At 40.7% G+C, this 24904-nt stretch overlaps 1 protein-coding gene across 2 annotated transcripts in view; it reads right to left on the bottom strand.

The window, feature by feature from the left end:
• The window catches only part of LOC101435388 (interferon-gamma-inducible GTPase 10-like), a 28909-nt gene extending 6109 nt beyond the window's left edge, over positions 1–22800 (bottom strand). The window contains exon 1 of one of the 2 annotated variants that reach the window (XM_058283825.2): positions 22695–22800. The gene's annotated coding sequence lies outside the window, so the exon portion shown is untranslated. Of the gene's footprint in view, positions 1–22557 lie in introns of both variants that reach the window. The other variant, XM_004468578.5, reaches the window with a different exon arrangement.
• Between the last annotated feature and the right edge of the window lie 2104 nt (positions 22801–24904).

The following is a 24904-nucleotide window of genomic DNA, read 5'->3' on the forward strand; positions in this document are numbered from 1 at the left end:
CAAGGAAACACATGCAGCCTCTAGAGACTGGAAAAGACAATGAAATGAATTATTCTTTAGAGCCTCTGGATGGAACCAGCCTCCTGACACCTTGAATTTAACCACTTATGACCCATTTCAAAGGGAACCAAGCCCACTCAACTGAACAGAATATCTTCAACAAACGGTGCTTGGAGAACTTGATATCCATATTCAAAAGAAAGAGAGGATCACCATCTCATACCTTATACAAAAATTAATTCAAGACAATCTAACACCTAAATATAAGAGCCAAGACCATAAAGCTCCTAGAAGATGATGTAGGGAAACATCTGTGAGATCTTGTGGTAGGAATGATTTCATTAGCTTTATACCCAAAACACGAGCAACGAAAGATAAAATAGATAAATAGGACCTCCTCAAAATTAAAAACTTTTGCACTTCAAAGGAGTTTGTCAAGAAAGTGAAAAAACACAGCATACTCAATGGAAGAAACTATTTGGTAACCATTTATCTGAGAAGTGCCTAATATGCAGCATATAAAAAGAAATCTTATATCTCAAAAATAAAAAGACAAACAACCCATTTAAAAAATGGGCAAGAGATCTGAATAGACACTTAACAAAAGAAGAAATACAAATGGCTAAAAAGCACATGAAAAGATGCTCAACATCACTAGCTATTAGGGAAATGCAAACCAAAACTATGAGATATCATCTTATACCTATTAGACTGGTGGCTGTTAAAAAAAATAGAGTACTGCAAATGTTGGAGAGGATGTGGAGGAAAGGAAACACACATCCATTGCTGGTGGGAATGTAAAATGGTATAGCTGCTGTGGAAAACATTTTGGCATTTTCTCAGGAAGATAAGTACAGAACTGCCATATGATCCAGCAATTCCACTTCTGGGTACATACCAAGAATTGAAAGGAGGGACATGAACAGATATATGCACACCAGTATTCATTGTGGCATTTTTCACAATTGCCAAAAGTTGGAAGCAACCCAAGTTTCCATCAATGGGTGAAAGGATAAACAAAATATGGTATATACATACAATAGAATATTACTCATCTGTAAGAAGGGATGAAGTATTGACACATGTAGAAACATGGATGAATCTCAAAGACTATAGGTTGAGTGAAGTAATCTAGTCACTAAAGGACAAACATTACATGATCTCACTGATATGAAATAATGACAGTGAGTTGTTTTACAGAGGTAAAGTCTGGAATATAGGTTACCAAGACATAGAGAGTAGAGAGTGATGAGCTAATGCTCAGTCCTTGAAGAATCTATGACAAGGTGGAAAGGGGTGGTTGGGAAATAAATGGGGGTGAAAGTGGTGTAATGATGTGATTGGGTTTGACGGTACAGGAATGTGAGTAGGAGTAGGGTAGGGGGGTTGAGTTGGACTATCTGGGGTACTAGAGATTGTTGGAGGAAGGAACAGGTGAACTCTGGGGATATGTAGGTCTGTGGTTAAAACTACACTGGAGGAAATGTTTTTTTGGCAAATATGGCAATGGAGGGTTAAAGGTGCAGGGTGTCTGAGATGGGGGAATATGTGGGATAAGGCACACCTAAAGCATGCCTTGATGGAATATGAGAGTGTTCATTTTGTCATAGTGTGTTACCTCAGTGGGTGGAGAGACCCACATAATAAACAAGAAAATATTAAACTCCCATCCTGAGGAGTCTTGCTCTGTTCTCAATTAAAGGGAAAATAATCACTTAAGAACATAGTCAGGGCCTAATAAAAGAAAACAGACTGATAGGTCAAGCCCTCAGTATTATTGGATGTAGCTATGAACCATATTCTTAAAAAATTGGAACTTAGTGGTTACCATAGGTTCCAAGGGGAGGGGGAAGGAAGAATAGAATAGATGGATTATGGGGCATTTTTAGGGCATTAGAATTGTTCTGCATGATCCTACAATGACAGATAGAGACTATTTTAAATTATGTCAAAACCTATAAAATTGTCCAGTACAAAATGTAAACCATAATGTAAATCATTGTCCATGATTAATAGCAATGCTTCAATATTTGTACAACAGTGGTAACAGATGTACCATATACTTGTAAAATGTTATTAATAGGGGAGAGTGGGTGTGGGGAAGGAGTTGGGTGTATGGGAATCTCCTTTATTTTCTTGTGACTTTTCTGTAATGTAGGGCTTCCTTGAAGATAAAGTGAAAAAAATAAGACACTAGGGTAATATATGGAAGAAATTTTCATTGTACATGAAAGATAACAGATCTTACAGTGATAAAAGACCCATAATTTTTTATTTTATTATTATTTTTTATTTTTGTATTTTATTTGTTATATATTATTTTATTTCCTTAGTATTTTATTTGTTATATATTATTGTTATTTTATTTGTTTTTGGCTTTGTTTTGGGGAGCTTTTGGATCACAGAGAGGTCATAACTGTGCATGGGAGGATCATTGATACAGAGTGGCAATGATGGGAGGATTTGTGGTGAGGCATTCCTCTATGGCTTATGAATATGTTGAAGTGGTCATGGGGGCATTGTCTCATTGGGTAGAAACCCACACGATTACTAAAGTAATACTGAATTCCCATCCTGGGAAGTTCTGCTATATTCTTTAATAGAGAGACAAGAATCCCCCGAATACATGGGCAGGTCCTATCAAAGGAGGATAGACCATTACACAAGGCCTTTGAGACTGTAACTTGTTCTTATAAACTTTTTCTTGTGAAATGAAACTTTACTATATATTGTCTAAGAGTTACTTTCTGAAAGCCTCCTTGCTACTGAAATGTGGCCTTTCTATAAGTCAAACTCAGCATATAAATGCTCCCCCCACCCGCCCGTGTGAGGCATGACTACAGGGGATGAGGCTCCCTGCAACAAAGGATTATTATCAAGTGCTGACTAGTGATGCATCTGGAAAAAGAGCTTGACCAAAAGGGGGGAATTTTAAATACAAATGAGTTTTTATGCATAAGAGATTTCAGAATGAGTCAGAGTTCATCCCAGAGGTTATGGTTCTGCACAACTCAGAAGGATCTCTTTGATTGCCACAGTAAACGAGGCCTCAAATAGTGGGGCTCCTGAGGGCTCCAGAGACTTCTAAACACCTATAGTGTTTAGATTGTCTGCAGGGCAGACAATTTTAGGAATTCAGCATTCTGTCAGTGGACCTTACTTTGGAACATATGTTCCCAAATGTAACCGTTAGACTCATGTATAATTTCCCTACACATGGCTCTCCTGCCCCTCTTATTTGAACCTGTAATTAGCACTATACTTTTTAAATAAATGTCTCAGAGACATCAATCTTTGGTCTGTTCATATGCTGGTTGAGCTCTGAATCTCATCAGAGTTGCAACGTCTACTATCCAGTTCACTGGACTTGCCCAGAACAACTATCAGAAGGGTGATGATGGAGAATGCCCATCCTCCAAAACAGAGTATCTATAACTGCAAGCAGGAAAGTTCCATCCATTTGCCCCATGGGATCTAAGTCCCCTATTAATCAGAAACAGTGTGGGAGTCACCATCCCCAAATCCTCAAGACTGAGGAACAAACCAACATAAGGGTAGCATGCAAAAATGAACTCATATAGACTTATTATTCTAGCAGTGGTAAACCTTGTATCACTGATATAAAGGCAGTGGCCACCAGAGGTTCTGAGAGGAGAGGAAGGGAAGAATAGGTGTAACATGGGGGCCTTTTTAGGACATTGGAACTGTCCTGTATGACATTGCAATGGCAGATACTGGACAATATACATTTTGTCAAAATGTATAAATTTAGTTGGTAAAGGGTAAACAATAATGTAAACTGTAGTCCATGATTAGTAGCAATGCTTCAGTATATTTCCATCAATTCCAACAAATGTACCACACTAATGAAGGATGTTGTTGATGTGGGAAACTGTGGGAGGGGAAGGGGTAGAGCACTTGGGAATCTCCTATATTTTCAATGTAACATTTATGTAATCCAAAGCTTCTTTTAAAAAAAAGGAAATAAAAGACTCACTTCAGAATTCTGACCTCTGAGCTTGAAGAAAATAAATCTGTGTTGTTTTAAGCCATTAAGCTTTTAGTGATTTTTAACAGAATCAATGGGAAACTAATACATTCTCTGAATTTTTCTTAATCATCTACACAGATCCTAGCAACTTTTCGTTCTTCAGGAATCTCCAAAATGTTAGTGAGCAGAGAAGACCCTGAATCAAAAGCCACTTTCCCTGCTATACAGTAAATTGGTGGCAGGACTTATCTTCAGGGCAATGATATAGGTTGAGGGGGCTTGAGTTGGTGTAGAGAGAAGCCTCTCAGGAGCCTTTCTTGCCAGTATATGTGTTGGATAGTGGAGATAAAGAAGTACACAAGTTCCTGTTATAGTAAGTACCAATATAGCCTAATGTTTATCTATTAACTTTCTTAATGAATTTTGGCTAAGCTTTAGAATATGTTACAAAATGTGGCCCAGGAAGTAAATGGAAGACTTAAGTTTCCCCCATGAATTACAACAGAGATTCATAACATGAATATTTGGTTAAAGTGAGGCAATTCTTCAAAATTATTACTATATTATTTAGGGGGACTTGAACTCATTCACTATGAGTGAGAAATTTTATATCAGGAAACTGTATATTAAAAATATATTTAGAGTGTGGGGGCGGGGCAAGATGGTGGCTGAGTGAGCGCACCTGATAATTTCTCCTGCAAAGAAGCGGCTGGGCAGCATTGGAAAATCTTCGGGACCAGGCTGTTTCAGGATTTTGCAGGGTAGGAGGTGTCTGGACATCAATTTGGTGGGAAGGTAACAGAGAAAATTCGTGTATAGGATTAAATTGAGGCTCTCTTACACGGAGGTGGGGGCTGCATGCGGGACGCTCCTTTCTGGGGTGGGCAAAGCTGCGGCACCGGTGCTGCGGTGGCGATTCCTGGAGGATCTGCGGTACTGGGGAATTCATAAGCCCTGAGTGGGCTATTGGGGGGCTAACAGGGCAGGAGGCCTTCTCAGAGTGATTTGGGGAGACAAACGGGCGTTTCATTGCGAGGTGGGGAATTTTTGATTGCGGACACAAATAATAGCGCTTCTGGCTAGAGCCCTGCCCCCAAGGCTGGCTGCCGATCTGCAGTGGCCTTAAATTGCTTGCAATAAAGAGATGTCACCAGGAGGCTGTTTCAGGGACTGGCAGGGTGGGAGACGTCTGGAAGCCGATTAGGGGAATATTTTGCGAAACGTGGGAATTTTGGTTTCGGACTCTGATATCGGTGTTTCTGGCTGGAGCCCCGCCCCCTGGGCCTGGCTACTGATCTGCAGCATCATTAAATTGGCTGCAGTGTAGAGGTCCCCCCAGGTGGCTGTTTCAGGGGCTTACAGGGCAGGAGGTGTCCTGAAGTCAAATTGGTGATACAGCCACAGAAGAGACCCGAGGGAGAGGGTGAAACGTGGGGTTCTGACACATAGGTCAGAGATGGCGGATGTGACCTCCCCCATAGGGCTGGCACCCAGTTGTGGGGATCCCTGAAGGCTGTGTTGCACTGCGGTGCTCCTAGGCTCCCTGTTAACCAGATTTGAGGTTGCCAGGTCTGAGTCCACTAAACCCTGGTGGCCCACACCCTAGAGACTCACACCTCTTGAGTCTTCAATATCATAGACTTTCCATCCCTGAATCCATCACGCCCTGAGGTCCATCTGAGGTCCTTGAATGTCCTAGCCCTCAATGTTTGTGTTTTTTCCTTTTTTGTTTCATTTTGTTTTGTTTTATTTTTATTTTTATTTTACTTTTTATTGTCCTGCTTGTTAATATTGCATTATCTCCTAGTCTTTTCTCCCATCGCATCCCCCAAAGTCTTTTTTTTTTTTCAGTTATTTGGGGTTTTTTTTTGTTATTGCTTTTTGTGGTTGTTCTATATCTTTTTTTCTTTTCCTTACTTGTTCCCCTCCCTTTACCCACCCCCTCTTTCTTTCTTTCTTTCTTCTCTTTTTCTTTTTTTTCTCTCTTGTCCCTCATTTTCTTCTTATTTTATTTTATCTTAATTATACAATAGGTGCTGCAGGGAACACCTCACATTTGGTGGGTTTCCTCATCCTCCATTGCCTCATTTCTGTGTGAATTGATTTTGGCTACCTACACTATCCCCTATCTCCTATATCTTGATATCCTCCATCATCTACTGTCTTTCCTATATTCCACCTCCCTTTCTTTGATCCCCAAATTGTCTAACTCTTAATTTCTAATACTTTTGTTTTGTTTTCTGTCTTTTATCCACTCTTGAAATTATTGTCTTTCTTTTTTCTTTCCCTCTCTCACGAAAATACTAGCTTTTTAATTCATACCCATATTCAGTCGACTACCACATTATAGGTACTCTACCTACTGCTATAACTCTACAAAACTTACATGAATCTAATATACATTCTCCCAGATCTCATATTGTTGCTCTGTTAACATTTATCATCAATACTACTTTACACTTTTTCCTTGCTTACACAATTGCCTTTCCCAGGCCCTAATACTTTCCTTCAAAGTGAACTCAGCCAGCAATAAGAAATTAGAATAAGAAGAACAAAGTGGCAAAGAGAAGATATAACACTTATGCAGAAACAACAGATAATTAATCTCCAAGACTAGACAAAGAAGCTAAGGAACTGATTAAACCCATCAAGATAAAATGATGACCAGACAGCAACAAAAATCTACAAACCAAACCAGTAATCAGGAAAACATGGCTGAATCCAGTGAATGAACTAAAAACCAGGAAGTGGAGCAGAACTTCACACAAGTAATTAAAGATCTCAGAACATATATCACAGAAAAATTTAATGAAGCAAAGGAAGAGGTTAACAATATGAAGACAACACTTGGAGGGGAAATTGCAGACATATGCAAAAAGATAACAGATATGATGGGAATGAACACCACAGTTCAAGAAATCAAAAATACACTCGCAGCAAATAACAGCAGATTAGAAGAGGCAGAACGGAGAATTAGTGATGTGGAAGAGAGTACATCGGAAATCAAACAGATAGTAGAATTGATCGATAAAAAGATATAAAGCTAGGACTTAGGGACCTGAATGACAATGCAAAATGTGCAAACATATGTATTATAGGCATCCCAGAAGGAGAAGAGAAGGGAAAGGGATCAGAAGGAGTGTTGCAGGAAATAATGGCTGAAAACTTCCCAAATCTACTGAAAGAGACAGATGTACATATCCAAGAAGCAGAGCACACCCCAATCATCATAAACCCCAACAGGCCCACCCCAAGACATATATTTGTCAAATTATCCAATGCTCAGGACAAAGAGAAAATTCTAAAAGCAGCAAGAGAAAAGAAAACCATCACATACAAGGGAAACTCCATAAGATTAAGTGCTGATTTCTCATCTGAAAGCATGAACCAAAAAGGCAGTGCTATGATATAATCAAGGTACTAAAAGAAAAAAATTTCCAACCAAGAATACTCTATCCAGCTAAACTAGCATTCAAAAATGATGGAGAGTTCAAAATATTCACAGATAAACAGAAATTGAAAGAGTATGCCAACAAGAAACCACCCCTTCAAGAAATTCTAAAGGGAGTTCTGCAGGAAGAAAGGAAAAAACAGGACAGGAGAGTTGGAGAAGAGTGTAAGAGCAACAAAAAGACAAAAAGAAAAGAAAAACAAACAAACCAAATATGACAAACAGAAGCCCAATCAAAACATGGCTAACATAAATAATTCCTTGAAAGTAGTAACACTGAATGTCAATGGATTAAACTCACCTATCAAAAGATTCAGACTGGGACATTGGATAAGGAAATAGGACCCATCTATATGTTGTCTACAAGAGACACATCTTAGACCCAGAGACTCATGCAGGCTGAAAGTGAATGGTTGGAAAACAATCTTACAAGCAAACAATAACCAAAAAAAGGCAGGAGTAGCTATATTAATATCAGACAAAATAGACTTTAAATGCGAAACAATTGTGAGAGACAAAGAAGGATACTACATATTAGTGAAAGGGACAATCTCTCAAGAAGAACGAACAATCATAAATATTTATTCTCCGAACAAGGGCGCCTCTAAATAAATATGTGAGGCAAACGCTGGAAAAACTAAGTGACAGAATAGATGCATCTACAATTATAGTGGGGGATTTTAATACACCACTATCAACTCTGGACAGAACATCTCAAAAGAGAATCACTAAAGAAACAAAATATTTGAACAGTGTATTAAAGCAGCTGGATCTAATAGACATACACAGATCATTTCACCAAAACACAGCAGGATATACATTTTTCTCAAGTGCACATGGATCAACTCCAAGATAGACCATATGCTAGGTCACAAAGAAAGGCTTCAGAAAGATCAAAATTATATAAAATAATATCTCTGACCACAGTGGAGTGAAGCTGGAAATCTGCAAGGGCCAGAGGCCCAGATTTCACACCAAGATATGGAAATTAAACAGCACACTCTTAGAAAAACAGTGGGTCAAAGAGGAAATCTCAAAAGAAATCAATGACTACCTTGAAACAAATGACAATGATAACACAACATACCAAAATTTATGGGATGCAACAAAAGCAGTACTAAGAGGGAAATTTATAGCCATAAATTCATACATCAAAAAAGAAGAAAGAGCAAAAATTGTAGAACTAACTGCACATTTGGAGAAATTAGAAAAAAAACAACAAAGTAATCCCACAGGAAGAAGAAGGGAGGAAATAACAAAGATAAGAGTGGAACTAAATGAAATAGAAAATAAGAAAGCACTTCAAAATATAAACAAGACCAAGAGCTAGTTTTTTGAGAAGATCAATAAAATTGACAAATCTTTAGCGAGACTAACAAAGAAAAAAATAGAGAAGATGTAAATACACAAAATAAAAAATGAGAAAGGAGATATCACCACTGACCCCACAGAAATAAAGACTATCATCAGAGGATACTTTGAAAAACTATGTTCCAACAAAAATGACAATTCAGAGGAAATGGACAAATTCCTAGAAACACATAAGCAGCCTATATTGATGAAAGAAGAAATTGATGATCTCAGCAAACCAATCACAAGTAAAGAGATAGAATCAGTCATTAAAAATCTCCCAACTAAGAAGAGCCCAGGGCCAGACGGCTTCACAGGTGAATTCTACAAAATATTCCAGAAAGAACTAACACCAATCCTGCTGAAAGTCTTCCAAAAAATTGAAACAGAAGGAACATTGCCTAACTCCTTCTATGATGCCAACATTATCCTAGTACCAAAGCCAAACAAAGACACCACAAGAAAGGAAAATTACAGACCAATTTCTCTAATGAACCTAGACACAAAAATACTTACCAAAATACTGGCTAACTGTATTGAACAACATATTGAATGAATTATACACCATGACAAAGGGGGATTCATTCCAGGTATGCAAGGATGGTTCAACATAAGAAAATCAATCAATGTAATACACCATATAAACAGACTGAAGGAAAAAAAATCACAGGATTATATCTATAGATGCAGAAAAAGCATTTGACAAAATACAGCACCCTTTCTTGATAAAAATACTCCAAAAGATCAGAATACAAGGAAATTTTTTGAACATGATAAAGAGTATATATGAAAAACCTACAGCCAACATTGTTTTCCTTGGAGAAATCCTAAAATCCTTCCTTCTAAAGTCAGGAACAAGACAAGCATGCTCACTGTCTCCCCTTCTATTTAACATTGTCTTAGAAGTACTTGCTCGAGCACTGAGGCAAGAACCAGATATAAAAGTCATTCAAATTGGAAAGGAAGAAGTAAAAATTTCATTATTTTCAGAAGACATGATCCTATACGTAGAAAACCCTGAGAGGTCTACAACAAAGCTTCTAGAACTCATAAATGAGTTTAGTAAAGTCGCAGGTTATAAGATCAATGCCCAAAAATCAGTAGCATTTCTGTACACCAATAATGAGCAAGATCAGGAGGAAATCAAGAAACAAATACCATTCACAATAGTAAATAAAAAAATCAAATATTTAGGAATAAATTTCACTAAAGATGTAAAAAACTTATACACCAAGAATATACAAGACTTCAAGGAAATCAAAGAAGAACTAAATAAATGGAAGAATATTCCCTGTTCATGGATAGGAAGACTAAATATTAAGATGTCTATCCTACCAAAACTGATCTGCACTTTCAATGCAATCCCAATAAGAATCAACACAGCCTTCTTTAAGGAACTAGAAAAATTAACTATGAAATTTATTTGGAAAGGAAAGTGGCCCCAAATAGCCAAAGACATGTTGAAAAAGAAAAACGAAATTGAGGAACCACACTTCCTGACTTCAAAACATACTACAAAGCTACAGTAGTGAAAACAGCATGGTATTGGCATAAGGAGAGACACACAGACCAATGGAATCGAATTGAAAGTTCTGATATAGAACCTCACATATATAGCCATATAATATTCGTCAAAGCCACCAAACCCTCTCAACTGGGGGAGAATGGCCTATTCAACAAATGGTGCCTGGAGAACTGGATAGCCATATGTAGAAGAATGAAAGAGGATTACCATCTCACATCCTATACAAAGATCAACTCAAGATGGATCAAAGACCTAAATATAAGAGCCAAGACCATAAAGACCTTGGAAAGCAGTGTAGGGAAACATCTACAAGAACTTGTAATAGGAAATGGCTTCATGAACATCACACCAAAAGCACAAGCAGCAAAAGAACAAATAGATAAATGGGACTTCCTCAAAATTAAAGCCTTCTGCACCTCAAAGGAGTTTGTCAAGAAAGTAAAAAGGGAACCTACACAATGGGAGAAAATATTTGGCAACCATATATCTGATAAGAGACTTATAACTTGCATATATAAAGAACTCCTATATCTTGAAAATAAAAAGATAAACAACCCATTTAAAAAATGGGGAAAAGATTTAAACAGGCACTTCTCCAAAGAATGGAAAATGGCTAAAAAGCACATGAAAAATGCTCCAAATCTTTAGCTATCAGGGAAATGCAAATCAAAACTACAATGAGATACCATCTTACTCCCATAAGATTGGCAGGTATGAAAAAATCAGAAGAATACAAATGCTGGAGAGGATGTGAACAAATGGGAACCCTCCTCCATTGCTGGTGGGAATGCAGAAGGATCCAACCATTTTGGAGGATAGTTTGGCGGTTTCTCAAAAAACTAACCATAGATTTGCCATATGACGCAGCAATACCACTGCTGGGTATATACCCAGCAGAACTGAAATCAAGGACACAAACCGATATATGCACACCAATGTTCATAGCAGCATTGTTCACTATCGCTAAAAGTTGGAATCAACCCAAATGCCCATCAACGGATGAGTGGATCAATAAAATGTGCTATATACATACAATGGAATACTATTCGGCTTTAAGAACAAATACACTTAAAACACACGTGATAACATGGATGAATCTTGAGAACCTTATGTTGAGTGAAGCAACCCAGGCATTGAAGGACAAATACTACATGACCTCAATGATATGAAATAAGCAAGCTGCCTCAGAGAGCTAGAGACTGGAAGATAGTCTTACAGGAAATCGGGGGATAGAGAAGGATGTAAGCTGACATCTACATGGTTGAAATCTATGATAAGCTGGCGGTAAGTATGTGCACAAGGAAGAGATAAAATGAGTGCGTAGGGTTACCTTTGGTTGGGGCTTTGAGGGTTTGAGGGGGCTAGGGATGGGTGGATGGGTAATATTGCCCAAGAAATTGGGGGGAGGGAGGGTCAACATACAAACATAGGAGATTGTCAGGTGTTGGTTGAAAGTAAAATGCTGAGAAAACCTTTTCAAAATACAATTAGGAAAGTTACCTGTTTAAGATACTCAAAGGGGATAATCTGACACAGGACAGACTCCTAGGGAATATCTGAATGCTCATTTTGCCAGAGTGGGTTATACTATTGGGTAGAGACCCATATAATGAGAGTGAAGGTAGACCCACATCCTGGGGAGGACTAATGCCATCAAATAGAGGGAACTGTATCTCTCAAGAGAAAGGATGGCTCCCAGGGCATTAGGGCAGTTGAGCAAGTCAAGCCCTCAACACTGTTGCAAGTATCTCTGAACATGGCTCCTCAAGAAATGAAGATTGACTGTCACTTTGGGTCCCAACGGGAGGGGGAAATAGATATTGAATAGACGGAACCAAAGTAAATGTGAGGGCAAAAGAAGTGTTTCACAAGAGTACACAAGGATGGATATAAAACATGTAATATTACACCAAAAACATATGGGGGACGACAGACTAATAATGTAAACCATAATGTAAAACATAGGATAACTATAAAATTTAGAAAACTGTATAGCCTAAAGTATAAACCCCAATGTAAATGCAAATGTTACCTTGTTTGAAAGCTATTGTCTCAATATCTGTACATCAGTTTCAGTAAATATGATATGAATAAGTTAAAAGATTATCTCTGTGGAAGGGAAAAGATTTTATAATGGATATGTGGGGGTACTGTATATTGTATATATGAATTACTGTGATCTATGGCTCTTGTGAAGACAAGCTTAATAATTAGGAAAAAAGAAAAGAAAAAGATAGGATGTAGAATTTTTCCAAATCAATATGTATTCTATATCTAACCTTTAAACTCTTTGCTATATTCCATTTTACTAGTAAGGGAACCTGACATTATATTGGACTTCACTTTTCAGGAAGTTTTTGATCACAGAGTGGTTCAAAAATGGCAGTGGAGGAATACTGGTATGGGATGTTATTGACAGGTGATATATGGTTGACAGGGATTTATACAGGGCATGTGTCCAGGGTGCATGGTAATGTTTGGCTATACTCATAGTGGAAACAATTAAAAACAACAGCTGGGGGGGTACTGGGTTCCTGGCCGGGGGGGGTGGGGTTCTGTCGTGGTCCCTAAGGGAGCAGCGGCAGCCCCCCAGGTGCAACGGTAAGGACCAGGAAGGAATGAAGGTCCAACAGTGAGCCCCTGATACTAATTACTATGCTTGTGAGCCTATGCACCTGAAATAAGAACAAGGCCTAGAGCAGCACTGTGCCTAAGAGTTCCCTCCTGACAGCCTTCATGTTACTCAAATGTGGCCAGTCTCAAAGCCAAACTCAGCATGTAAATGCAATGCCTTCCCCCCAGCGTGGGACATGACACCCGGGGATGAGCCTCCCTGGCACTGAGGGATCACTACCAAGTACCAGCTGATGACGTAACTAGAAGACGACCTTGAATTAAAGGTTCAACGTGGACCAGCAGAATATCCCTGTCTACATATAATAACAGGAGTTAAAAATGCTGTTTGACCTAAAGTAAGGGGGAAATGGAAAGGACAAATGAGTTCATATGGCTATGAGTCTCTAAAAAAGCATCTGGAGGTTGTCAGAAGCATTGCCCTTATGCACACCTCAGCAGAGTCTCAGAGACAGATAAGTAGATACAACCCCAGGTATTGGTCCTTTTGAGGGCTAAAGAGACCCACAGGTTCTATGGTCATGGCAGATGGAGTTCACTGCCATGTCAGTTGGCCCTTCTTTGGAGCTGGTGTTTCTGTGTGATGGAGCTGGACTCAGATGGGATCTCTTTTCACAAGCCTTTCATGCTACTTTACTGGAATTGTAGTTGGTGCTGGGGTTTAAGATATATCTAGGGGATTTGAATCTCTGGACTGACAATATGATAGCCAGGCCCTGAGCCTCAACAGACTTCAGCTCCTACACTCTGATTTATTGTACTCCACTCAGCTAACATGGAGTTGGAGAATGTCAACCACCACACTATGGAGCCTAGAGTGCCTACAACTGAAAGCAGGAGGATTGCATCCAGTATCCATGTGGAATCTAAGCCCCCTCTTGACAGAGATGTGGAATGGACACAACCAAGCCAAGGCCCACAGGAAGGAGGAATACAGTAAGGATTAGAGTGGACTTAATGATATCCTATTCATGAACTATTGTGGTTAATAATCGAGAAAATGTGGCATTGGTGTGGAAAAAGTGGCCATGGTGCCTGCTGGGTGCGGGGAATGGGAGGAAGAGATGAGATGTGGAGGCATTTTCGGGACTTGGAGTTGTCCTTGATGGTGTTCCAGGGACAATTGCCGGACATTGTATGTCCTCCCATGGCCCACTGGTTGGAATGTGGGAGAGTGTGGGCTATGGTGTGGACCACAGGCCATGGGGTGCAGCGATGCCCAGAGATGTACTCACCAGATGCAATGGATGTGTCATGATAATGGGGGAGAGTGTTACTGTGGGGGGAGTGGTAGGGTGGGGGCAGTGGGGGTGAATGGGGACCTCATATTTTTTGAATGTAATATTTTTTAAAAAATGAATAAATTGAGTAAAATTTGGGAAAAAAATATGTATATTTACAGATCATGCCCTGCCCCTGCACTGTGGAAGTATCACAGAGCACATATATAGAAAGATTGTCTAAGCTCCTCCTCCTGTTGGCTGGACCTCTCTCCCAACTTCCCAACACTTATTAATTTATGAAACTGTTAAAACACATTTGCAGAGTTATAGCAGTCTCAAGGACTTCCAGAAGGCTTTTTCCAGTCAGGGGCCTGCTTCATGCCTGCCCCCCAACCCCCGCAATCCTCCACAGTCTTTTTTTTTTTTTAAAGAGTTATTTATTTTATTTAATTCCCCCCCTCTCCCGATTGTCTGTTCTCTGTATCTATCTGCTGCGTCTTGTTTCTTTTGTCTGCTTCTGTTGTCAGCAGCAAGGGAAGTGTGGGCAGCGCCATTCCTGGGCAGGCTGCATTTTCTTTCGCACTGGGTGGCTCTCCTTACGGGGCGCACTCCTTGTGCGTGGGGCTCCCCTACGCGGGGGACACCCCTGTGTGGCAGGGCACTCTTTGCGTGCATCAGCACTGCTCATGGGCCAGCTCCACACGGGTCAAGGAGGCCCGGGGTTTGAACCGCGGACCTCCCATGTGGTAGACGGACACCCCAACCACTGGGCCAAGTCCGTTTCCCCCTCCATAGTCTTAAAGGACAATTTTCTAGGAAAGTAAATCCATGCCTCTCATACAATTATATAAAGAAAACATGTTCAGGTCTCTGGTACCACAGGATACCTCTACGATTTCCTAGTGGGACTCCCATAGCCCTAAAAATTCTGCTGCTCCATATCCAAAGACATTGGGGCTCAACTCAGGGATCATGAACCCCAATTTTTTCAAAGATGGAAGATAAATTTGCACTACATCTTCTCACACCAATCCAAGAGTTACGAATGAGAAGTTCTGATTTGTTATTAGCAAAGGGCAGGGCTTTGACTTTAAGATATGTGAGTTCACACATTCCTTCCATGGGGAGATGACCCACCCACACGCAACTTCAGCAAATCCACAGATCTGGTTCCAAACAGAGATATGTTGTGCCAGTCTGTTCCAAGTGAAGCCTATTCACAAATGGTATCATCAAAATCAGGCTATGTGAGGTCAGAAAATCTCTAGCATTGGTTTTCGACATCCATCCATTGAGCCCCACACTACTCTGAAGCCTACCTTTCTGTTCCCTTACCCTCATTCAGGGAGGACCCCAGATGGATCCATCCAAAGTCCATGGCTCTCATCCTTTCTTGCAAGGAAGAGGAGGCCTGGAGTTTGAGGTCAGTTGAGACAAGGCCTCTTAAATGAATCAAAAATACTGATCCTAAACTTTGCAGGTGGTCACTGCATCCAAGATTCTAGAACTCTCTCTCCTGGTCTTTCTGTTCCTGCCCTGTTCTCATTGCCAATATAACCACCACAGATAGAAAAAGACACAGAAACTGCCTCCTGTCCATCTCAATGAGACAACAATTGAAGTCCGTAAGATGTTTTCACTATCCTGACTCCACCCCAGGTATTAGAGGGAGACTTACAAAAGGGTAAGGAAAAGGGTAAACTCTGGCTTTTTCTCAAAAGTGCCACATATTAACAAGTTTAGGATGTGAAAGCAGCTCACATCACTACTCTTCCCAATGGCACAGGCACTTCCAGGAATGGGAATGTGAAAGGCACATGGACCCTTTAGCTAGCCATCTTCATGGTCATAACTCATGTGCCTCAAAGAGAAAGAAAAGGGGAAGAAATTGCCCAGGCCTTAACTGGGACCTCCAATACTCCAGAGGTCACATCACCCTGACCCCCAAATAGTGCACAGGTCTTCAGGAAGCAGAGTTTTTGCTAAGGATCCTGGAACAGGACTCTGCAGTTGGTGTAAGGCCACTGAGGGTATCCTCTTCCCCCTTACTGCTGAGCACTGTGGTCTTTCTCTCCCTCCACAGTGAGCGCTGGACAGTCTGGGCTCTCCTATGCTGCCCCTGTTTCTGTTCACTGAGCTTTGGAGTGAAATGGCCAATGGGCTTAGGGGGACAGTGAGAGGGAATTGAGGACTCTGCTGTGGAACCTCTGAAAGGTGCATGACTCCATACCTGCTCTAAGGAGATGTGCTACCCCCACTCTTTGGTGGAAATATTGCACAGGTCTCAGTGCTATTCTGACCACGTGTACCAAATATCCTGGCTACTGGTCACACTCAGGAAACCAGAACTCCTTTCAATCTAGGAAATAAACTCCAGTCCCATATCAAATTTAAATCTCCTCTACCCCAGCTCAAATCCACCTAGCCTGAGAGACGTCCAGTAGGGATTGAAAAGAGTCAATTTCTCCTAAGTGCAAAAGGGCAAGTCCCTGAAAGTGGAGTAGATTCCTTGTGGCTGAGAGAAGAATATGGAACCTGATTGAGGAGATTTGGCAAGGATTAGACGTTCCCACCCCCTTCCCCCACATCTTCATCCAGAGCAATTCGAGAGCCACATGACAATTCACCACATATTGGATTTTGTACGTTTTAAAAATTGCTTTAAATTGATGATGTATTGTAAACAGACTCTTAAACGGCGATCAATCCTGCATTTAAAGGGAATTGAATGGAAGTTTTATTGTTTACTGTGGGCAGGGATGACATTGTTGCTGAAACATTGTGAATTCATGAAAAAATCCTGAGGTATGACTTAAATTGAGAGTGACTGGGAACCAAAATGTTTAATGGTATCATTGTGTGGTCTCAATCAGACTGTTTTATAGAGTTATTTTGTTTAAGAATATTTATATTCAATCTTATTATATTGCCGAAACCTTGTCTTTAAAATGACATTTACACCAGGGAGCCAAGAGTGCCTACAACTGCAAGCAGGAGAATTGCATCCATCATCCATGTGGAATCTAAGCCCCCTCTCAATATAGAAGGAGAGAGGAAATAATCATCCCAGCGTCCACAGGATGGAAGAATAGAGTATGGATTAGTGTGGACTTACTGATATTCTACTATATGGAACTATCGTGATTAGTAATGGAAGAAACTGTAGCACTGATGTGCAGAAAGTGGCCACGGTAGCTGCTGAGGGTAGGGAGAGGGAAGAAGAGATATGATGGGGGGCATTTTCAGGATGTTGGGTAGTACCGCAGGGACAGATGCTGGACAATGTATGTCCTGCCATGGCCCACTGGGTGGACTGGGGGAAAGTGTAAACTACAATGTAAACCACAATCCAAGTGGTGTACCAGTACTCCAAAATGTATTCACCAAATGCAATGAATGTGCCACGATGATGAAAGAGGTTGTTGATGTGGGAGGAGTGGGGTGAAAGGGGGTTGGGGGTATACGGGGACTTCATAATTTTTGAATGTAACATTTTTAAAAAATAAAGAAGGAAAAATAAAAATTAAAAAAAAAAAATGACATTTTAAAAGGGCTTTTATTTATTTTTACCTTTTATTATTTTTCATTAAAAAATTTTAAAGATACTTAGATTATATAAATGTTACTTAAAAAAATAAGGGATTCCCATATGCCCCACTCCCCACACCTCCTCTATTTTCCCATATTAACAATATCCTTCATGAGTGAGAAACGTTCATTGCAATTGATGAACATATTTTGGAGCATAGCCACTAAGTGCAGATTGAAGTTTACATTGTAATTTACATTCTCTCCCACTCAATTCTTTAGGTTATGGCAAGATATATAATGGTCTGTATCTGTCATTTCATTGTTATTCAGGATAATTCTCAAGTCCCGAAAACACCTGTTTTTCCCTCCCCCTTCCCTCAGAACTCCAGTTGCCTCTGCCTCCACATCAATGAAATAGTTTCTTCCATTGCTAGAATCACAATAAGTCTATGGTAGAATACCAGTAAGTTCACTCTAGTCCATTGTTGATTCCCCAATCCTCAGGATTCTGGGATGGTGATGTCCACTCCACCTCTAATCGAGGGGGGTACTGCAAAGGCTGGGGAAGCCACTGTAGCTCAGGGTTTGAGCATTGGCTCCCCACGTACAATGTCCAGGGTTCAATCCCTCGCCCTGGTATCTCAAAAACAAAACAAAAACAAAAACAAAAACAAACAAAAAAATAAAGGTGGTGTAATTTGTGAAAATGTTGTATCTGTAACACTGATTTTCAGAAACTAACATGTACTTAAAAAGGTGTCTCAATAAGCTTCAAATAGTCACTAGAAAAATTAAAACAGCATGTGAACTGCCAAACGGTACCTGCTTTCGTTTTACTTTCAGCAGATTCTCAAGAGTGTTGTTTGCCAGGCTCTATTCTCATAGTGAAAAAAAGACATATAAATCCCTGTCTTATAGAGCTGACTCCCAAGGGGAAAGACAGAAGAGAAGCAAGATAATCAAGTAACACATTAGCCATGTTGGAGATGATTTGCAGAGCAGCTCAATGGTTATGTAGTTGCACCAGTCACAAATTTATGCAAGTAAAGACAGAGCTGAGGAGAACTTAGAGTGTGAAGATGGACAAGGACTGGCTCTGTTTGACCCATGGTGCAGAACTTCCAGCTCTAGTGTCTGTTTACTTCTGCTCTATTTAGGAAGGGTGAAAAAGATTCCTTTGTGATCAGTTGCTGTGTTTGGGTCTTTCTTTCACTGTTTCACAACAGTAGAGTCTGTACCTGGGGTAATACTGTGTCTACTAAACGAGAGTGAATAAATAATGGGACATATATTTGAATGGTTAGAGTGAAATGCAGAATGAAAGCATTAGATCTATGCACACAAACATAGGTAGAATCCTGAAACAGTGTTGAGTTCAGCAAGTCAACAACTGTATGGCTTTTTTTTTGGAGGCATTGGAGATTGAACTCGGAAACTTGTACATATGAAGCAGGCACTCAACCAACCACTGAGCTACACCCACTTCCCTGTATGACATTTCAATCACAATATTTTTGTGGTTACAATATTATTGTAAGAAATAAAGACAAAAGCATTACCACATATAGTTTTCATAGACACAATTGTATGCATCCATAAACACATTCAAGATGAACTGTGATCATGTGTGTTAAATTCAAGAGTGTTGTATTTTATAATTGGAAGTATAATCTGCTTGAGGAAGTGGGTGAGTATTTTTAAGGTAAACTTAGAGTCACAAAAAGCAAGATAATTGAGTAAAAGGACCCTGTTATTTCTCCCCAAAAAAGAAACTCTCCAATCCAGGAGCTTATCACAGTAAAACAAAAAGAAGAGGAGGTAGGAACCAACCCTTGACAAACAGAGACTCCCCATTGGGAAATCTAAGAAGCAGAGAGCACTGGCACAGCCAGGAAAAGGAATTTCCTTTCTGCTTTCCATGATCTCTCCAGTCCTGGGACTTAGAGGACCACATATAGAAATACAAGCCCAAGTTTACAATCCAGCTCTATACTATTACTCCAGAAAGCCCTCTGAGATGGGACCTGAGCTCTCACACCAACTTTCTCCTATCCATGGCCCAGAAGGGACCCAGGGGAAACATACCACCACCCTTTGCCCAGCAAACTTTCCACCCAGTTCCTTTGGCTTCTTACCACAGTTTGCTACCAATTCTAACACTTTAGATTCTCAGGCCTGAAGCAGACTTGACTTCTGACCTCTAACTGCACTGCCCTTTATATACTATCCCCGAGCTCTCCCTGATGTCTCCATTTGAGTTTGAATTGAGCAGTGACCCTACACCTGTCCCCTTATGAACCACTCACTCTAAAATCTCCTGCAAAATCTATATTTCAGCCTTTTTAAAACCTTCTATACAAATAATGGTTTTGACAGTCATCTAAGGTTTTTTTGACCACCTAATTTGAAATTTCAATGTGAATGATAACCTTGAAATCAAGCAACAATTGTTTTGCTACAGACAGAAGTGAGAAGTAAAGGAAGATCTCATTTTAGTGTTCTCTTACACTTATCAACCTGGACCACAGCTTGAAGAGACATAATTTCAATATATTTGTAATGAAAACTTCAAGATAGGGAAAGGAAAGATAATTGAGTGATGAGAATCTTTTCATTTCAAAGATAAAATTAAAATAAAATGAATTACCTGTTGTTAACAAAATCAGGAAGTGGGTGACCCTAAACCATCCAGCGTTTTGCATAGACCTGTTCCCTAAAGTGAGATCTAAACTTTGGGGTATCCATGGAATATCCCGACAACACACCATCTACACTCACTCTCTTGGTTATCTCAGTCTGTTCCATATCCTCCAGCACCAAGTACATGCTGACCACTTCCAAATGCACATCCTGAAACTGGCCTCTGTGCTCAACTCCAAATTCAAATATTCCATTGTTTGCTCAGCACCTCCTGCTCATATGTCCACATCAGGACTAACTGAATGTGACCAAAACCTAACTCCTTCCCAGCTCCACTCCTCCCACTGCCTTCCCTCTGCTAGGTAATGGTAATGCAGTCCTCACACAATCTTCATCCTCTTACTCTCAACATCAGCATCTTGTGGCTTCTCATTCGATGTTGATCTAGAATCCAACCACTTCTACCCATTCGATTACTAACACCTTTGTCCAAGCTACCATTATCTTTCACTGGGATGCTGCAGATAGTCTTCTTGAGGTGATCCACCTCTGCCCTTGCTTCTCCACAATCTGAAATAGTGTCCAGTTTGTGCTTTCTAAAACAGGGCCAGACCACAACTCACTCTGCTCACAACCAGCCACAGGCTTCTGCTTCACTCAGGGAAAAACCACACCGTTAAGGGCCCTCCTTGATCTGACAACATGCCCCATTCAAATTCATCTCCAGACCCCCCTTTCCCTTTTCACTTTGCTTTGTCCCCATTACTTCCCTGCCATTCATCCTGCATGTGGACCTCCTCCCACCTCAGTTTCTTTGCATTTGTGACTCCATACTCACTCTCTGCCCCTTTACAGGTCTTACCTTTTGAGTGGACCTTCCCTGACCTCTCCCTTTTATCTTGTAACTCACCCTCCTGTCTGTACCTTCCAATCACCTTTCATATTTATTTTCCTCCAGTGCACTTCACACCACTTGAAAAAATATGTATTTTGTTTCCTTATCCAATCGTTTATCTGTTTCCCATCTGCTCCTTCCATCTCCCTCATCCACAAGGGCAGGAATTTTTGTCTTTTGTAGTCCTTATTTTATCTCCTGTGACTAAAAAAGCACTTGATGGAAAGGAAAGATTGTTTGAATGGCAGGAAACAGGGTACTGTAAATATTTCCATATTTCAAGACTCCTCATGTACAGAGAATGAACCAAGATTCTGGTGAGACTAAGATGAACCTTATCCTTTGAGGGCACAGGAGATGCTCTTATCTTTCTCACAAGCAAAGAGATTCATTTACTTCCCCATGATCCAAAGAACAGGAAAAAAAAACTGAGAGGGGGGAAGAGAAATTTAGCCTGAAAGAGCTCCTTTACTCCCTTGCAGACTGACTCCTAGCAGACACTTTTGATGCCCCCTCATGATAATATGCACATCCCCTCGAGTCCCTTTGCCCGATAATCAGTGACTATGCCTACCCCAAGTTGCTTATGGTCCTAAGAGAAATTTCACTCTAGGATGCCAACCGCATGCTGAGAAGGGAACAATCATTGAAAAGGAGAGAAGCTAGACAGATATAAGGGGGTAAAGGCACCTGAGTAAAAGAGGGTCAGGGGACTAAGAGAATGACTGAGAATGATAGTGCCTGGAGAATTAAGGGAAGTGAATATCAAAATTCTGTGTCCTGAGAAAATCTAACGACTCAAAGCATTGTGTTTTTTTTTATATCTCTTCTGAGCTAGTATGTTTGCTTCTCTTATTATTTTCTCCTACAACAATTACAATGGTATAACCAGGGTAAGACTCTTTGTAGAACAACTGGTCCATGTCTTCCAGCCTCTGAGCATGTGTCCACTGATAGAGTGAGAAATGGAAAGAAATGTGAGAATTTCAATTTAATGTAAATTAGGTATACATCTGTATATATGTTCTTCATTGCAATTTCTTAACTCCCATACAAGGACATTATAATAGGAAGGCTTAAAGATTCTGAGCTGTTGAGAGACTTGCAAGCGGTATCTTGGCTGGAGGATTTGCCAGGCATCATAGTGAACCTGCCTCCCCCAGCTCTCGGGAACTTATCTCCTCCTCTCAGTACCTGACCAAACTGGAGAGTGGAAACCATGATCTGACTCACCTGAATAGAAACATATCTCACCCTCCACCATTCCTGCCCCTCAGCCCTCTAGCACCAAAGAGGCCATCTAAATATCTCACTTACCAGTTCTGGAGAGAAAGGCAATTTCGGGAGTCAGAGATCAGCTTTAAATGTTCCCACTGCAACAGCAGAAAGCCTGAGAATGGTGAAGCCCTCCCTTCTGTCTGTGGCACAGGAACACTCCAAAGACCTGTACTCACATGCTAAATCCAGGTCCTGTATATGTGTAGTCAGAGCAGAGTGAAAGCGCTGAAGGAGTTTCAGCCCTGTCTGGGGTAATAAGGCAAAGAGTGTTAGCCAACAGGAACTTCTCAAAACCTCCTCTGACTCGAGCCCCACCCTTCAGGGGGTGGATGGGTGGGAAGCTGGTCCTTTGCCCTGGGCCTTCATTTACAGGAAATGAAAATGAAAGCACAATAAGGCTGTTTTTCTTTTTGCGTAGCACACCCATTTCCAGGAAGAGTAAAATGGTATCTTCAGTGACTTCAGGGGCTCACAGAGTTAGGGGAGAGCAGAGAAGTACCACAAGACCAGGGAAGGAAGGTCTCCAATGACACCTGGAGACCTTGACCCAGCCAAGTCTCTCAGGTGGATGTGGCTCTCCCAGGCCAGGGAAACATGGACGAGCAGGATAAAGACTGTGAACAATTTCCAAAGCTTCCAGTGAGTGAGGGAGAAGCACTTACCATTAAAAAAGAGGGGACTCTCACTTTCTTTCTCTGTCTGCTTCATTCTCTTTTAGCAGTGCTGTACTCAACTACCCATATTATCAACTGTAGGGTGTTAATGGCTCTGCCTGGTCCTGGGATACAGAGCCCTGCAGGAGTCCCAAGATCTGGGACTCTATCACATCTAATGAGCAACTGAAACTACCCTGAGGGCTCTGGGGAAACTCCAGAAAACAACAAGGAGGAAGCAGTGAGGGAGGGGTAGGTAGTGTGGAGTAGTGCCCTCTCTGCAGACCCTGATTTGGGCTGTGGGTGGTTCAACCAGTTCTAATGCAACTTTCAGGTAGATAGAGCTTTAGTGAAACACACAGAAAGTTTAGGTCTCTGCACCCATCAACTGAACCCCGGACACACAGAGCCAGGCCAATGCAGAAGCACCAAAGGCTATCAGCTGCCAAAGGATTAGGCTGTTTTTATAAAATAGGCTTACTCTTTCTTCTATAAATCATGAAATTTGCTTTCACTCTTTATGGGTTTGTCAGAAAGCAAACATTCCCCACCATTTATCAGGTAAACAAAGAAGAAATATGCCTTTTAATGATAAATGAAAACACAATAACCAGTAGGCAGAGGAATGACCCTGGAATATTTAGGTTAACTTGTTCCTTTCCCTTTATTTTCCAGTGCCCTTTACACAGGGATCTAATCATGAGCAGGAGGGAGCCAAACCTTACTCCAGGAAGAGAGTACAGGCTCCTCTGTTCATGGTGGCCTTTGCTCTGTGTGTGTTGTGCATATGAAGTTTTGAAATAGGCTTTCTACATTGGCAAAATGAACCTGGTCTTGGGAATCCCAAACACATAGATTTTCCATGAAATGTTGATGAGTTGTTGATGGCCACACAACGGTAATTATGACATAGCTGTAAAAGACCCAGAGTAAGACTGGGAATGTCACCCGACAATACAGAACACGTGCTGAAAGCTTATTACTTAAGTGCATCACAGAGATCTTAATCAATCAGCCATTTATCTCTGGAACCTAATGGATTGGATGAAGGATGAAGCACAGAGAGAACATAAGCTCGTACTTTGCTTGAAGTGTTTTATGTTCTGTGTGAATCCTCTTGACTAAGAGATGGGCTGCTGTCACCCCATTGTTCACTCATCCTTATCTTCCATGTGTGTGGAAGGCCCAGTACTGTGCTACTTACTCTGTGGGATATAAATGAAGAAGGGTACCATAGTGGTACCGACAGCCTAGATGGGGAGAAAAGAACATTCCATGTCACATAGAGTGTGGCAGATGAGATCAATCTTAGAAATTGAAATACGCTTTATAAAGACATCATACACATCTCTCTTTTCAGGGTAAAGAGAAATCAATTGGTTTTTATCCTCAGAACAGAACACCTATCTGTGCAGATGAAATAAGTGGCTTGACCATGAAGCAATTCACACACACACAGATACGTGCACATGCAACATGCACAGACATCAAATGGTGTCACATGCCTGGAAGAGACACTTAAGAATACTAAGCTAGAGCACAGCCTGGGTGGGGGAGGTAAGGTGAGATAAAAGAGGTAATGGAGAATATTTTGAGTCTCTATTATTGTAATTATCTATTCTGGTTCCAATCCCAGCTGAAACATATTTATTAGACTCTCACACACATACTCACACATTAACACACCAATGTGGAACTCATGTAAAATGACTCATGGAATAGCTCATGGCACC

This window comes from Dasypus novemcinctus, chromosome 2, assembly GCF_030445035.2.
Source record: "Dasypus novemcinctus isolate mDasNov1 chromosome 2, mDasNov1.1.hap2, whole genome shotgun sequence".
Classification (NCBI taxonomy): domain Eukaryota; kingdom Metazoa; phylum Chordata; class Mammalia; order Cingulata; family Dasypodidae; genus Dasypus; species Dasypus novemcinctus.